Here is a 14,085-nt window from a genome sequence, read left to right on the forward strand (position 1 = left end):
TTGCCTCCGACTGCAGGGCCATAGAAGAGGTTCCATACTGATCCGCAGCTGCCGACCACCCACTCCAACACGCCTACTTCGATTGCGATTGCGTTATGTTTCGCTAAACAATTCCCACATTCACCATATCCGGCGGCAAATGTTTACCAAACGGTGCTATCGCTTCGGTACACACGGTTCACAGGTAATTCAAATAACACACCGGGTGGTGGAATAATTTGCCACACTCAACTGGCTTTCATTCACCGCGTCCAGCACCATCACTTTAATATTAATCCAATTCTTATCGATTTATGACCTGACAAGTGCGCAATTATCCAAAACTGATGAAGTGAATTATTTCATGTGTGCGTGGGAGACTGTCAGTCTCTGGCCGGGTCACCTCATAAGTTACGGTTTCAGTTGTTCTGGATTGCGGTTCTAGGCTGCGGTGACAATTTGATTCAACGGATGTACACTATAATGCGATATTTATTGTTAAGCTTGAAAATAAACAGCAATAATGGTTTTGCGAAAAAACACGAAGCTGTCGAAGAACATTTCGATGCAAAACGTGACTTTATTTTTCGACAAACATCGCTTCGATTTTTAGTCTTCAAGATAATTTCGGTGTTTATAGTAGCGATTCAACTCACATTTCCTAGCATGGACTTGAGATTTTTACGATAATATTATGAGATATTTTCTCTTTTTCGTAAAATTAAAATTGGTTTTGCAGTTTATCAAAAAATGGGGTTTATTTTATTCAGTAATTCAGAGTTCATACTAATTTCAATTACTTTCTGTGCAAATCGACGGCATCGTTGATAAAGATTATAAAGTTGTATTTCACTGTTGTGTTACACTGATTCACTTATATCGCAAAAATTACATCACTACAAATTAATGCGTTCACGAAAGTTAGTACTTGAAACTTTAAAGATTAAAACGAAGGAACCAATGTTTTTACGAGGTTTTTTTACGCGGATTTTCCAATTAACGCGGTTTATTTACGCGGATTTTCAATTACCGCGGTTTTTCGCGGATTTTCCAATCAGCGCGATTTTTTACGCGGTACGTATCCCCCGCGTAAAAAACCTGGGTATAGATAAGTAGACTCATAGCATCCGTGAATCTAGGAGATTGAAACCATGATCTGACATCGTCCAATCAATCTTTGCTGGACTCTAGGTCACGCTGGTATCCGCGGGAACGAAGAGGCAGACTGCTTCGCAGGAGAAGCCAGGGGCAATACTCCTTTGCAAATAGCAGTTTCGGGAGCTGACGCTGACAGTTCAAAACAGCTATACGAAATCAGTGGTACCGTCGATGGTCTGCGGCCACTGTAGTAAAGCTTCGCGAAGTTAAATTCGACACAGTGAAGGGAACTGACCGCGAGAATTCGGCCGAACAGCAAGTGCTTACCCGGCTTCGAATACGCCATACCCGGCTAAGACACGACTTTCTGATGAAGAAAACTTCACCATCAGCGTGCGACTGCTGTGGGATCATTGTAGATGTCCGCCATGTGATCCTCCACTACAGGAAATACGACGACTTTAGAAGGAAGCACGATATCCAGTCGACTAGTCTGCGAGTGGCTTTGCGCAGCCACAGAAAAAAAAATGTGGAGAGTATAATAAAATTCCTCAGGGAAACTAACATTTGCATTTTGTTGTTGGAAGTTTTGAAAACAAATTTCAAAACATTTCGAATAAAATTTATTTAGTTTGTCTTATAAGTTTTCCGACACGAAATAAAACATCCGAAGAAGTTAATACTGCGCAGCTCTGCTCTCAATTGTAGTTAAATTTGTCGAAATTAAGCTGAACTACTCTCATGTCTATGACATTCCAAATAACTGTACAATGCATTGAATTTAAAAATTATAACCTTCTCAGGAAAAAAAAACAAAAATAAATTCAATACCGATGCTGTCAGTCGTACAAAATCGCAAATTCCTCGAGTTGATTGAAAGAAATGTTTACCATAGTACTCTCTAAAAACAAAATTGTAGTGTAATAATACATAACTATTTAACTATTTAACTATTTAACTGAAACATCAGAAGTAAAATGTTTTCTTCATCCGAAACAATTTTGATTGAGAGTAAGAGGTAATTTTCCATTCCAGAATCTACAGATTGCATAACTAATCACTTCCATTACAACACCCAAATTAGAAGTGCATAATGAAGGTCTTTATTCCATAGCAATTTGCACATAGAGCTCGCATACCATTCATCCGCATTCCGAATATTTGGTCAAACAAATTGCATGGCCTCATTATTTTGAATGTATCATAGTTGTCTCCAATGTGTGACAAATGAACAGAATTCTGGAAATGTTCAAGATCTGGGCAGATATAGAAAAAGTATAATGCCCTCCGAAGGTTGCTGTGTAAACGTACGACCTTGTTTTGTTTTTTCATTTTCTGATAGTGTATAAAATATTGCTTCAAATTTACATCCAATTATTCAAAATTATATAAAATCTATCCCAACTAATGTAAAGCAATTTTAGAGCAGATAAAAAAAGGAACTAATCTTAAAACCTAATTCTTGAAGGCGCAGTTGGGCCAGTCCCCTACACATCGACGAAAGTCACGGTGGATAATTATTCTGAAGTACACACTGAAACGGAGATAAACGAGCAAGTTCTGAACGTTGAGTTGCTAAACAATACAGTTGCACTAATCTTTAATTTTTTTATCATTCACGTCATACGCGAACGGAAGACTTGTTTCAACAAATTATCATCCATGTCGTGCTCACATATTCTCATCACAATTCAGCAACTCGAACAACTTGATGCTTTTGCAACGGACACCATATTCTATATTAATTTTCCAAACGCTTTCCACTCAACCACAATTGTTTGCTACCGCTGATGAGATTTGGTAATGCAAGCCACGATACACAATCGCACACCCAGGCAGGTGAGTTTCACAACACGTATGGCACTAAATTTGCTGGATCTGTGCTTCCCTCCCGGACACTTCACCATAATTCTTCGCCCCAAAATGAGCAGCTAATTTCAGACTCCGGCAGCAGGAGCCTTTTTGCTTGACTTTGGTATCATTTACACGTACAATATATTACATTTTTGTAGGAAATTACACTCATTCGCAGTTTTCTTCGTGCTTCAGCTCAATAAAAAAAATATTCCGCGCCTCGCAGATGAAAGACGTGAGAACTCGTACGGCGGGACAGCCACCTCACGGCAAACCGAGGATAAATATATCTCTGAACGCAGAGTAGCAAAAAATATTTGTACACGTCGAAATATTTCCACTTTCTAACGTGAAAACGCGCGCGTCACTCCTTGCCCGACGAATTTTATGACAAAACTGCATGGCAAATTCAATCTGAGTCGCTACCAAGCGGCATAAACTTGGCCGGTTTTGTTGGTTCTCTCTCATATTCCGATATACAGAACATGGGACTCTCGTTTTGACTCAAGGGGCACGTAACGACAATAACAGTCTACCGGGCCTGAAAATCCGATCAGAGTACAGCAAAACACCATCTCGAACACGTTTTCTCGATGGACCGCACACGCCTCTCATCCGTTAGCCCCGGGTTTTCCTTTCCCGATCGACAAGCCGATGCGGACAAGATCGCATAGCGTCGTGAGTGTGGAAAACTCACGATCTCACAGTCGAACAGTGTGATGATGGTTGGAAAGGTTTTGTGACGTGCATGAGAATCGGCTACTCAGAGTTCGAGGTCCAGAAGCTACACCGGGCGAAAGTAGATTGAGTACGCGCATAATTTAGACCATCGTCTCACACGTGTTCGAAATGACGCCATCATTCGGCCGAGCGAACAGCGAGTTGACTGACTGGCTGGCTGACGGACTGAATGGCTATGGCTGTGGGCAATCTGTATGCGCGATGAGCTCTCAAGCAAAACCATTCGTCGAGTGTGTTTAGTGAGCTTGACTGGGAGAAATATTATTACGTAGGTCTGAAACGACAGCCATGCCAGTACCTGGTCACAATGCTTTTAATACGGTCGATTGGATTTATTTTTGTTATGGCTTGAGGAGCGCAATATTCATTAGATTTATTGGCACACAATGACGACCTTGGTCCACTTTTTATTCTTTTTTTTTAACTATCGCTGTTTTCCCAAAACAATATTCTGAAATATGAAAAGCTCTCGAACATTTTGCGGCGAATAAAAGGAAAGATAAGTATTAGTGCAAAGATTAATTGATACTTACGTCAGAACGGATGTATGTAGCGTATCAATCACTGAACAAAGAATGGTAAATTTTTCGCAACGATTTTCGGGGAAATAGATGAAAGCATTTCTGTTCCCCAATTCAAGAGACCTTGACACCAATACAATGTTCAACCAAAATTCTCGATTAGTTATAATTTCTGAAATTTCTCTTTATTTTTAGTTAGATCCCTCTATACCAGTGTTTTCCAACCGGGGGTGAATTCACCCCCAGGCGTACGGCAGATAGTTAATTATTTCGGCCTTTTATCATAATATTCCCATCGAATTTTTGTCGATATACAAGTCGGACTCGATTATCCGGGAATTTCAAAAAAATCTCACCCGGATAATCGAATCAAACTTTTATGAATTTAAGCTTTATACGCGAAAAAATGAGAAATAATATGGTCTGGTTAAATTTTCCTATCATGGTTAATGTAAATGTACCTATTTTGACCCTTGATTTCTCAGAATTTTAATGCGTTTTATATTCGTAACGAGTTAACAGTATGTATCAGTTGTTTATAGCTATTTGCGCAAGAATTCTAAGACAAACTTTTTAATAAGGTGTGCATTCTGTAATACAAGACTAACTCGATTACCTGGGGCTTCGATTTTCCGGGGTAAATGATTCGATTACTCGTAGACTAGAAAAAAAAATAAAGTTATTAAACGGGGGGTCGTCTGCTTCTTGTCTCTAGTATAGTCACATACAACAGCTAACGTTTCTTTTAATACTCACTTTAGTTAGAAGAGGGCGCATTGTGCATCCAAATAGAGATCCTTGTCTTTGTAACATCATTTATTTGACCAATGTCGTACCGGATTGTCAGGTGATCACTACGCATGTGGTCTTCGCAAACTCTCCCACTCATGTTTGTCACCAGCGAAGAACTACAGAAGGTTACGTAGATAATGGGTTCCCGGCAGCCTCAGCGAGAAGTACTGCTGGCACCCTCTTTACATAGCCTAACATCCATTTTTGCTTGATCTACCCAAGAATTGAAATTGCCTCCAGTGACTGCCGGATGTCTTATCAGAATCTGGTTAACCATTTCTCGACCAACTTTTTTCTACCGCATATAGGGTTCCAAAACTATTTTTTCTTAAAACTGTTGGTAACCCGCGGAAAAACCCGCTTTAATAAAGATAGGTGCTTCTTTCGCAGTGCTAGAAGCTGCTCAATATTTACCTTCCGATCAAGTCCAATTTCATGAAAAAGGTAGTTGAAGGCAGTCTAAATTAGAAAGTTCTATCAGTTTCCAATAATATTTTCATATTGGCTACGAAAATATTTCAAAATTTCACTTTCACCATTAACAGAAACTATTCCTGGCAGCACTGTTTCAGCGGAACCCAATCAGATTAATTGTGAGAACTTTTTTTCTACCCATCATATTTATAACTGTTACTGCTCGAATGAAAGATATTAGTCCCAGTTATTAGCCTCACTTGTCATTGTAAACATGCGTTGTGTAAATCAAAAGTTATAGTCGTTTAAAAACGTGGTTATATATCAACAACATTGACACGAACGGGTTAAAGATGCCATTAAAATTCTGAAGCTGGAATCAATTGTTAAGGAAGAAGAGCAATATTGTGTCAAAGTCCACTGGAACTCAAAGCAGGATAATCATCAAAATTTTACACCGGATTTTATTGAAAATAGGAACATGGATTTTGAGAAGGATTCATCAAAATTCAGAGAAAAAACATAAAAATACGAATAAGGATTCAATTGAAATTTTGAAATAGATTGCTAAGAAAACTTCGATCAGAATCCTAGAACGTATCCATACAGAATCCTAAACAGCATGTCATCATTATCCCAAGAGAGTGTCAGAAACCGACCGAGTAAGTATGACATTGTATGTGAAAAAGGCCTGCAGTAACCGATATGTGTATTACAAGAAAAATGTACTTTTAGTTTAAAACTAAAAAGTTGCATATTTGGCAACACTGCCGTAAAATCTAACATTTTTTTCCAAATTAATTAAACAAATCCTTCACAAATCATTTCTCTGTTTGTTTCTAGTGCAAAGAGTACCAGAGATATAATCCGAAGAACTACTATTTTTTTTTAAACAATTTGTTGAAATTAGGAGTGTTCCCATGGACCGAGGGGTGGTTAAAAATGACACAATAATTTAGGATATTATATATTGGCTCTAGATGAGCAATTTATTCAAAACTGGTTCCAATTCGTGAAGGTTGAATCCAAATTTTGGTTTTTTGGCCACTTTGCGCGGAATAACCCTTATATAAGCTTTTTTTTGAGGTGCGCCAAAATTTGGAGGTGGTTAACCCTAGACCCCTGAAAAAAAGTTTTGTTGACTGCAGTGATCGAATTAAAATTTGAAATTTGAATCTTTTTCGAAACACCCGGATAATCGAATCATTTTCCCCGGATAATCGAATCACGGATATTCGAATCTCCGGTTAATCGAATCCCTGGATAATCGAGTCCGACCTGTACTATAGAGTCAATAATTTGATGGAAATATTAGGAATAATAAGATGAAGTTTACCCGGGATAATTCACCATCCGCCGTACACCTGGGGGTGAATTCACCCCCGGTTGAAAAACACTGCTCTATCTACATATATAAAAGTCAATGTTTGTATGTATATGATGTATGGACACCCAAACGGCTTGACCGATTGCAGTGAAACTTTATACATAGTAGGCATTTGTTATGGAGCATGTTTATGTGCTATTGGTTGGGTATTATCTGCCCGCCAGATGGCGCTTCGGAACAAATTGTGTTTTCCTCCTATTTCGTTGAAAGTCGCAGCAATGCGCGATGGTTATTAGCTAGTACAATATAAAGGAATATAGGGAAGACCAGGACTAGTTGGCGGTGTTTTCAGTTTTCAGTTTTTATCGCTTTGTTTTTTATAGATCTTGCGAAATAGAACACGTTGCATGAAAGGGCAAACTGCTAGCAACATCTCTGAATTTATTTAAAATGTTTGATACATTATCCTCGTTTCTAGAGACAAAAATATGTGAGGGTGGTTCCTATGAAATGTGACAATTGTCTTTTCAATAAATTTTCGCTACAAAGAAAATATTAGAGATTTTTTAATGACACTTAGCCTCAGACAGTGGAGTAAGACATTTTAAATGTCAAAAGTTTTCCTGAAAAAATATGGTGAACGTATAAATGCCGGTTACAATTTTCACACGGTTTTTTAAGATACACCCTAAAGTTAAGTCATTTTTCTTTCTTGTTGTAATGACATTCAATTAGCGAGGGACTGGAAGGTGTGAAGTATTTTTAATATTAAGAGTCATAGTTCTGAAGGAAGAGCAAGGAGTTTAATGGAAGAAAGTTTAGAACAGGAATAGGGTCAGTCTAATTTCTACTTCTGCCCAAGTCAGACGTACAATCGAACCAAGCGAACAACAACTAACAACCTCTCGATCTAGTGTGCATTGTCTCGAGAACAAGGGAAACTTTTAATTTATGCTTGCCAACATGAGTAAAGTTGACGAAAAATCACTGCTCCGACCCAGCACAGCGGTCGTGGACTTTAAATTCTGTTCAATAAGTTTGGTTTTCGTGAAATGGAATACCTGCTGAAGGTGAAGATATCATATCATATCATTCAACACGTTAGATCAACCCGAACGTTTCGTTTTGTAGAACAACTTGAAGCACGTGGCTGAAAGTGATAAAGTTGGAATTAAGATTCCCGTGTATATAGAAAAAGACCATGTATATGTAAAGCTACATGACCTATCGCCACGTACCCCTCCTGATCTAATTGCAAAATACATGTCGCAATACGGGGAAGTAGAATCCGTTATACCTGATACGTGGAGAAATTTTTTCCCGGATACACCTTACCGTGTTCTTGTGGTGAGGATGCGGATCGAAAGACCTATCCCCACTCATTTGACTATAAAACTCAAAACCCATGAAGCTACTATTAGCCAAACTACGTTATGCACCCATGAGGGGCAAACTCCTAAGTGCAAGTATTGTAATCAGACAGCGCACCACGGACAACCTTGCGCGGAAGATACAGAGGATAATGCATCTCTACCGATTGTCAACGCATCCACGGAAAATCAACCTAAAAAAGAGTTTTCAATACAACCACAAACGGTTGCCAATTTTGTGGCTGCTGTTCAGTCCACATTGACAACTGCCAAAGTAGCATCCAGCTCCCCAAAAACCACTGTAAGCAACATCGGTGAAGAAGATAATAACAATGAAGACGGATTTACATTGGTCACCCGTAAATGCAAGAAGCAGGAAAGAACATCTGGTCGCGAGCACCAAGGCACTTTTAACGATGATGCCATTGATGTGGAGGACAGGAAAGAATTAAATGGTCCCCATGATGCAGTAGGCGAGCCGCGAAAGAAGGTCTCCGCTCGCAATAAAAAGTGGCGCGGACGAGATCCAACGAACAGTTTTTATTTTTATTTTTTACATATTGTTAACACATGAAAGATCCACGGCTCCGTTAAGTTACCGCTATGAGCCGTGTCAAATAAACGAACAAAAAACAGGAATAGGGTCACATCAGCTAGCTTAGAGTTTCCTGGCGAATTATCTCTACGACCGCAGGAGTCAGGATTTTTGGTATTTTTATCGAATGTTAATTACTGGGGGTCTGGGGTTTGCCCGGACAAGCGTTAAGTCCCTTAGCAATTTATGCTGTTGGAACTGCTAAAAGTAAAGTCACGGTAAACTTCCACACTAAGCATTTTGCGACATTGAAACTCTTGAGTGAGCTAGTTATCCTCTTTCACATATTGCATGCCGGAGTGGTTTATTTGATCGACTATTGTGTTTGCCACAGCAACCGGCTTTCTTGCTAAAATTAGAACCACCCTAGCAGTATTTTTGACATTAAAAATGCCTTACTCCACTATCTGGGGCTAGGTGTCATTCTAAAATCTAAACTATCTCCCATGTAACGAAACTATGTAAGGTTTGCACGCTTATAACTCCGATATTACTAGATGGATTTTAATCATTCATACACCAACCGATTCAGAAACACCTAACTTAAATATTGGTAATAACTTAATATCTCCCCAATAAAAGTAGACTTTTGGAAATTGGTAAAATTAAAAAGTTCACGAAAAACAGGAAAATTACCATTCGTGAGGCAGATTTCTCAGACACAGCCGTCAAGAGAGGGCAGCTTAGTTGCTCAATGAAACACGAAAAGTCATAAATAGAAGCAACGCCTGTCCGTTTAAATCAGTTGTTGCTCTTATCCCACACGAGCAACGTCGTCTCCGGGCGATGGAATAAGCTCTATCGATTTTCGGTAACGTTGGCATTTGCACACACTCGCACCTAAGTGACTAAACCAAATACGGTTAGTTTATAAATAGAGGTGACGCGTACCCGTTTGAATCAGTTTTGTTCTTATGTCGAACGGGTAAGATCATGGCTGAGCGTCTGGGCACTACAATAAGCGGTAGACGCTATGCATTTTCGGCAGCGGTGGCCGTGTGCGGATTTTTCGGGTACCAGCACGGTGTCAGAATGATTTGCATAGTGGGTGGGCGGGGTGGTTTGGATTTAATTCAATACGGTGTGTGCTGCTTAAGAGTGTTGCGTTTGAAAAAAAAAATATTTATTTTTATGCATGCGTGTGCGTTGTAACTTGTTAATCCATGTTTACGGCGCTTTGTAGCTGCGTAGGGTAAAGAGCCTATTGGTTTTCATGTTTCATATTTCGGTTATGTTTTTTATCAGTAAGGCCTCTGACAACGTGCTTCTGTAGTTATTGCACTGTTCAGCAGCGTAGTATTTTATATAGGAGAGTTCACTCAGGTTTTTTTACGCGGATTTTGAAATTTACGCGGTTTTCATTTACGCGGCCTGTATCTCCCGCGTAAAAAAACCTGTAATTGCATCGGAAACAATCACATTCCCAGCAGAACTTTTTGTTTTCTAATTTCAAACACTTTTGTTTCGTACTGTGCAAAACGGAAAATTTTAAAACAGAACTTACCGTCCCAGCAGCAGTTGAAGCGGGTGTTCTTTTTCGATTCAAATTCAAGCCATGTCTTAAGCGTTACTGGACTTAAAATTGTTTTCTCAGTTTATCCAGTCAGAATATCTGTCCTACCCTATGTATTTAAAACACAGTTCTTATTGCGTTTTAAAGTATACAACAAATAGAATGGTTGGGTATACTAATTTAAATTTTAAAATAAATCTGTTTTAAATTATGAAACAAACCGCTGTACTGAAGATATAATTATGTCAGTCCTATTACCACATAAAACACCTATATAACATAAAACGCTGCAGAATTGGTTTAATAATACAATGTTTACACTACAGAGTTATAACACGTTTTAATAATTAGCAACAAGAAAAATGTCACCAAGATAGCATAAAAACCCGTTTTAACTGGTAGTGCGAACGTTGCATAACAATGTAATTTATTAAATAATTTAATTTTTTCCACCACTAATCGATCAATAAATACATAACCTTAAGATTGTTTACTTAAGTTCATTAGTACATTATTGAAAATTTAAATGGAAAATAAAATTTCATATTTCATGGAGAATCTGTATATTTCCGTTGGCGGGCGTGGGCTTCCTCATTACTGTTCTTAATATGGAACTTTTTTTTTGAATATATTTTCTGGACAGACCAGACTATTTTTACTAGATGGCCAAATAATGCCAATCACCTAGTGATATACTTGATTAATTAATAGATTACCGTTAAAAGACCTTCAATAAATTATGTTTTAATGAGGAGGGTATATAGCAAATTGTAACATATGAAAACAGGCGAGTAAACAAGAACGTGAGTCGATATGTGTGATAGATAAAATTCATTTGCATGCTCTTGAAAAAAGCTACATTTTTAATGTCACCGTGGTCGTGTCTTGTACACAACCCTTTAATTTTTTTAACTTTAATAAGGGCCTTGCAAAGAAAATTTTTCCTGATAATGATACAAGGCTTAGTTACTTGGTTCTACTAAAAAGCTAAAATTGTTTACCAAATTCACATTCTGGCCGACTGTGCATTGGCCATGTTTTCATGTAAATCTGTCACTATGCAGTGAGGAAGAAGTAATAGTCGGTTTTAAATTTTGATGAGCTCCAAGGTGGCTATGTCGAAATAGAAACTATACATGGAGTCATGTTTCACCGAAGAAAGCCTAATAAAAGCTATGCCATTAAAAATAGTAGTTAAAAAACACGAAAACTAAAGCCATGCGTTCTTTACGTATGGATAAAGTGTAGTATTTAACTTCAGAAATTGATTCAAGTCTATTCTAACAGCTGTACGATAGTTAGCGAATTATTCTACAAAACAGTCAACACAATATCGAGGTATTGTCTAACTCCTGTGTCATTTTTTGTGTTGCGAGGATTGAAGTCTTTGGGTATCACAACTTTCATAAGATCTGACCCATAGGACTTTACGCGGTACAAGGTCATGCCGTTATTCGCATAGTATATCAGAATAAACCGTGATACTTTGAAACCGACATTGACTACCTAAGGTTAAGTAGTTCTCTCGGTCTATATCTGCCAGTGCGCCTTTGGAGAAAAAAGTCTCTCGCACAACGGATCCAATTAATATTTAAGTGTGGGCGTCAACATAAAGCCAGCCCATTTCGTTTCCCACGCCAATTGAGGTGAGAAATAAGTGTAAGTATCTTTTTTCGGATACACAGTGTAATATTCATGCAGCTGGTGAAATAAAATCCACCGCGAGGACATACAAACTTGATTTACGACCCAAACGCCAGCAAATTAACAGAATTAAATAAAAAATTACCGTAAGGTATTCCAAAGCAACGCAGGTGTTAGAAACGAACCGTGAACACCGTAAAAACAAGCAGAAATAATTTGTGATTGGACAGCTCGGTTGCTTCAGCTTTGCTGATCTCGTGAAAGTGCCAGGAAAAAGCATTCTCGTTTCCATCCGCATTGAAACAGCGAACACACACAACATGCGGGAACGTGACATGGCATGTTGAGCTGAACTGGGGAATATCCAGGAAGAAAGCATCTAGGTACCAGCATGACTGATGACCATGCAATTTTCAGTTCAGGCGAGACGCCCAAGACCCGGTCGCAGATAGAAACAAAAACTGTGGGGAAGTGGCAAATCTTGGTCATTTTGCTCATCATACGGTACATGCCAAATCTTGTGGCTGGTCAGCATCATCAAACGAACACGCCACGGCACACTATAGCATTCGGTGGCATCAACGAAAATCTTGTTGGTTATTTGAAAATGTATGGTGAAATTTCACTTCTGCAAACGAGCGATGCCTTCTTACACGCTTTAGATTTCGACGCTCAGCATGTCGTTTTCTAGATAATTAGACAAAATATTTTGGACTCGTCTCTCCCCCTGCCAGTTTCTTTCACTCCGCCGTGACACTGGGCCGGTTTCTCATAAACTTTTACGAAGCTGGCAGCTCGTCTAACTTACTTTATTGGTACATGAAAAATGTCTCTGAAACGATGCTGGCGATGCGACGCTTCAGCTGAATAGGATGAGACGCCTTTTCTTTTAATTGTCAGTTTCTTGCAGCCCAGATAAAAGAGCGGCAATGATGGGGACCGTTCCCAGGGTTGGGCAGTGGGACATCTTTTCGCCTGGTTGAATATTGAGTAATGAATATTTTAAGTTGGGTAGGGTCTGTATCGTAAATAGCAAGAGAATGCGTAACTCAGCTAGACGTTGGGAATATATTTGTTTTATTTGTTGACTCAATTTTAAAGAATGTACATATAAACTTGAACAACCTGATTGCTCTTTTTAGCAGTATTGGGGATTAAATAGTAATTTTCTGTAAAAGTGCTCATTGGACCTCTAAAATTCAGTGCACATATTAGAAGGAAAAAACCCCTTTTTTGGGTTTTAGGTTTACTGGAAATAGGAAGCCAGCCAAATGTTGTGGTTAAAGGCGAGCAATTTTTCATCAATTTTTACTGCACCGAATTTGTTGGGTATTTTTGGAAAATTTAAAACTAAGCGAAATGAAAGCTATGAAATTGAAAGACGGATTGGTATTCTAGTACGAATCACTTATAAACTTGGAACAGAAAACAAGGACTAGGCAATCTCATATCGACATTATCATAAGGAAATGTGAAAATTCTTTTGCCTTCTGCTGGTAGGAGTTGAACCGTCCACCTAAGTCGGTGGTAAAGTATAACTCATGATCATGTTCTACCACCGCAAGCAAAAAATTCTTCACAAATTTTCGCCCAGAGGATCACGTGATCATTCTTCCCCTATGTATATAAGCCATAATATTAAACAATAATATGAATGACGAGTCCAAAAAAATGTTTCGAATGATGCAATACAAAAACCTCGAATAAACTGAATAAATTATAGAAAATCAATAAAACAAATGAAATTACAAATTAATAAACAAAAACATGACGTCAAATTCATTAAATAAGGAAAAAGGCTAATATAAACGAAATAAAATAAATGAATCAAATTAGTTCAGCTTATAAAATGAAAAATTAGACGGTGTTAAAAGAAGTTATTAAATTAATAGAACCGATTAATTTAAGTCAAATTAACTAACTCAACAGAACTAATAAGATCAACAAGATGAAGAAACTGATTAAAAAGTATGGATAAAATGAATGCATTGCATGAAATGGATGAAACAAATAAAATTAATAAAATTAAAAAAAAATTATTAATAACGAATAAAAGAAACAAAATTAATAGAATCTATAAAATGAATAAAAAGAGAATCCAAATCCGAAGAATGAAACAAATAAAATAGAAAAAAGTAATAATATAAACTCAAATGAATAAGAATACTGAATGAACGAAATGATTGAAGTTAAATGATCATATATTCAAAATTCAAAATATTCAAAATAAATAAGTA

At 37.9% G+C, this 14,085-nt stretch overlaps 1 protein-coding gene across 11 annotated transcripts in view; it reads right to left on the minus strand.

The window, feature by feature from the left end:
- Nucleotides 1–3,346, minus strand: part of LOC131689503 (two pore potassium channel protein sup-9) — a 99,674-nt gene extending 96,328 nt beyond the window's left edge. For 3 of the 11 annotated variants that reach the window (XM_058974639.1, XM_058974637.1, XM_058974633.1), the window contains exon 1: nucleotides 3,098–3,346. The gene's annotated coding sequence lies outside the window, so the exon portion shown is untranslated. The other 8 variants (XM_058974635.1, XM_058974630.1, XM_058974632.1 and 5 more) reach the window with 4 other exon arrangements.
- Between the last annotated feature and the right edge of the window lie 10,739 nt (nucleotides 3,347–14,085).

This window comes from Topomyia yanbarensis, chromosome 3 (genome assembly GCF_030247195.1).
Source record: "Topomyia yanbarensis strain Yona2022 chromosome 3, ASM3024719v1, whole genome shotgun sequence".
Taxonomy (NCBI): Eukaryota; Metazoa; Arthropoda; class Insecta; order Diptera; family Culicidae; genus Topomyia; species Topomyia yanbarensis.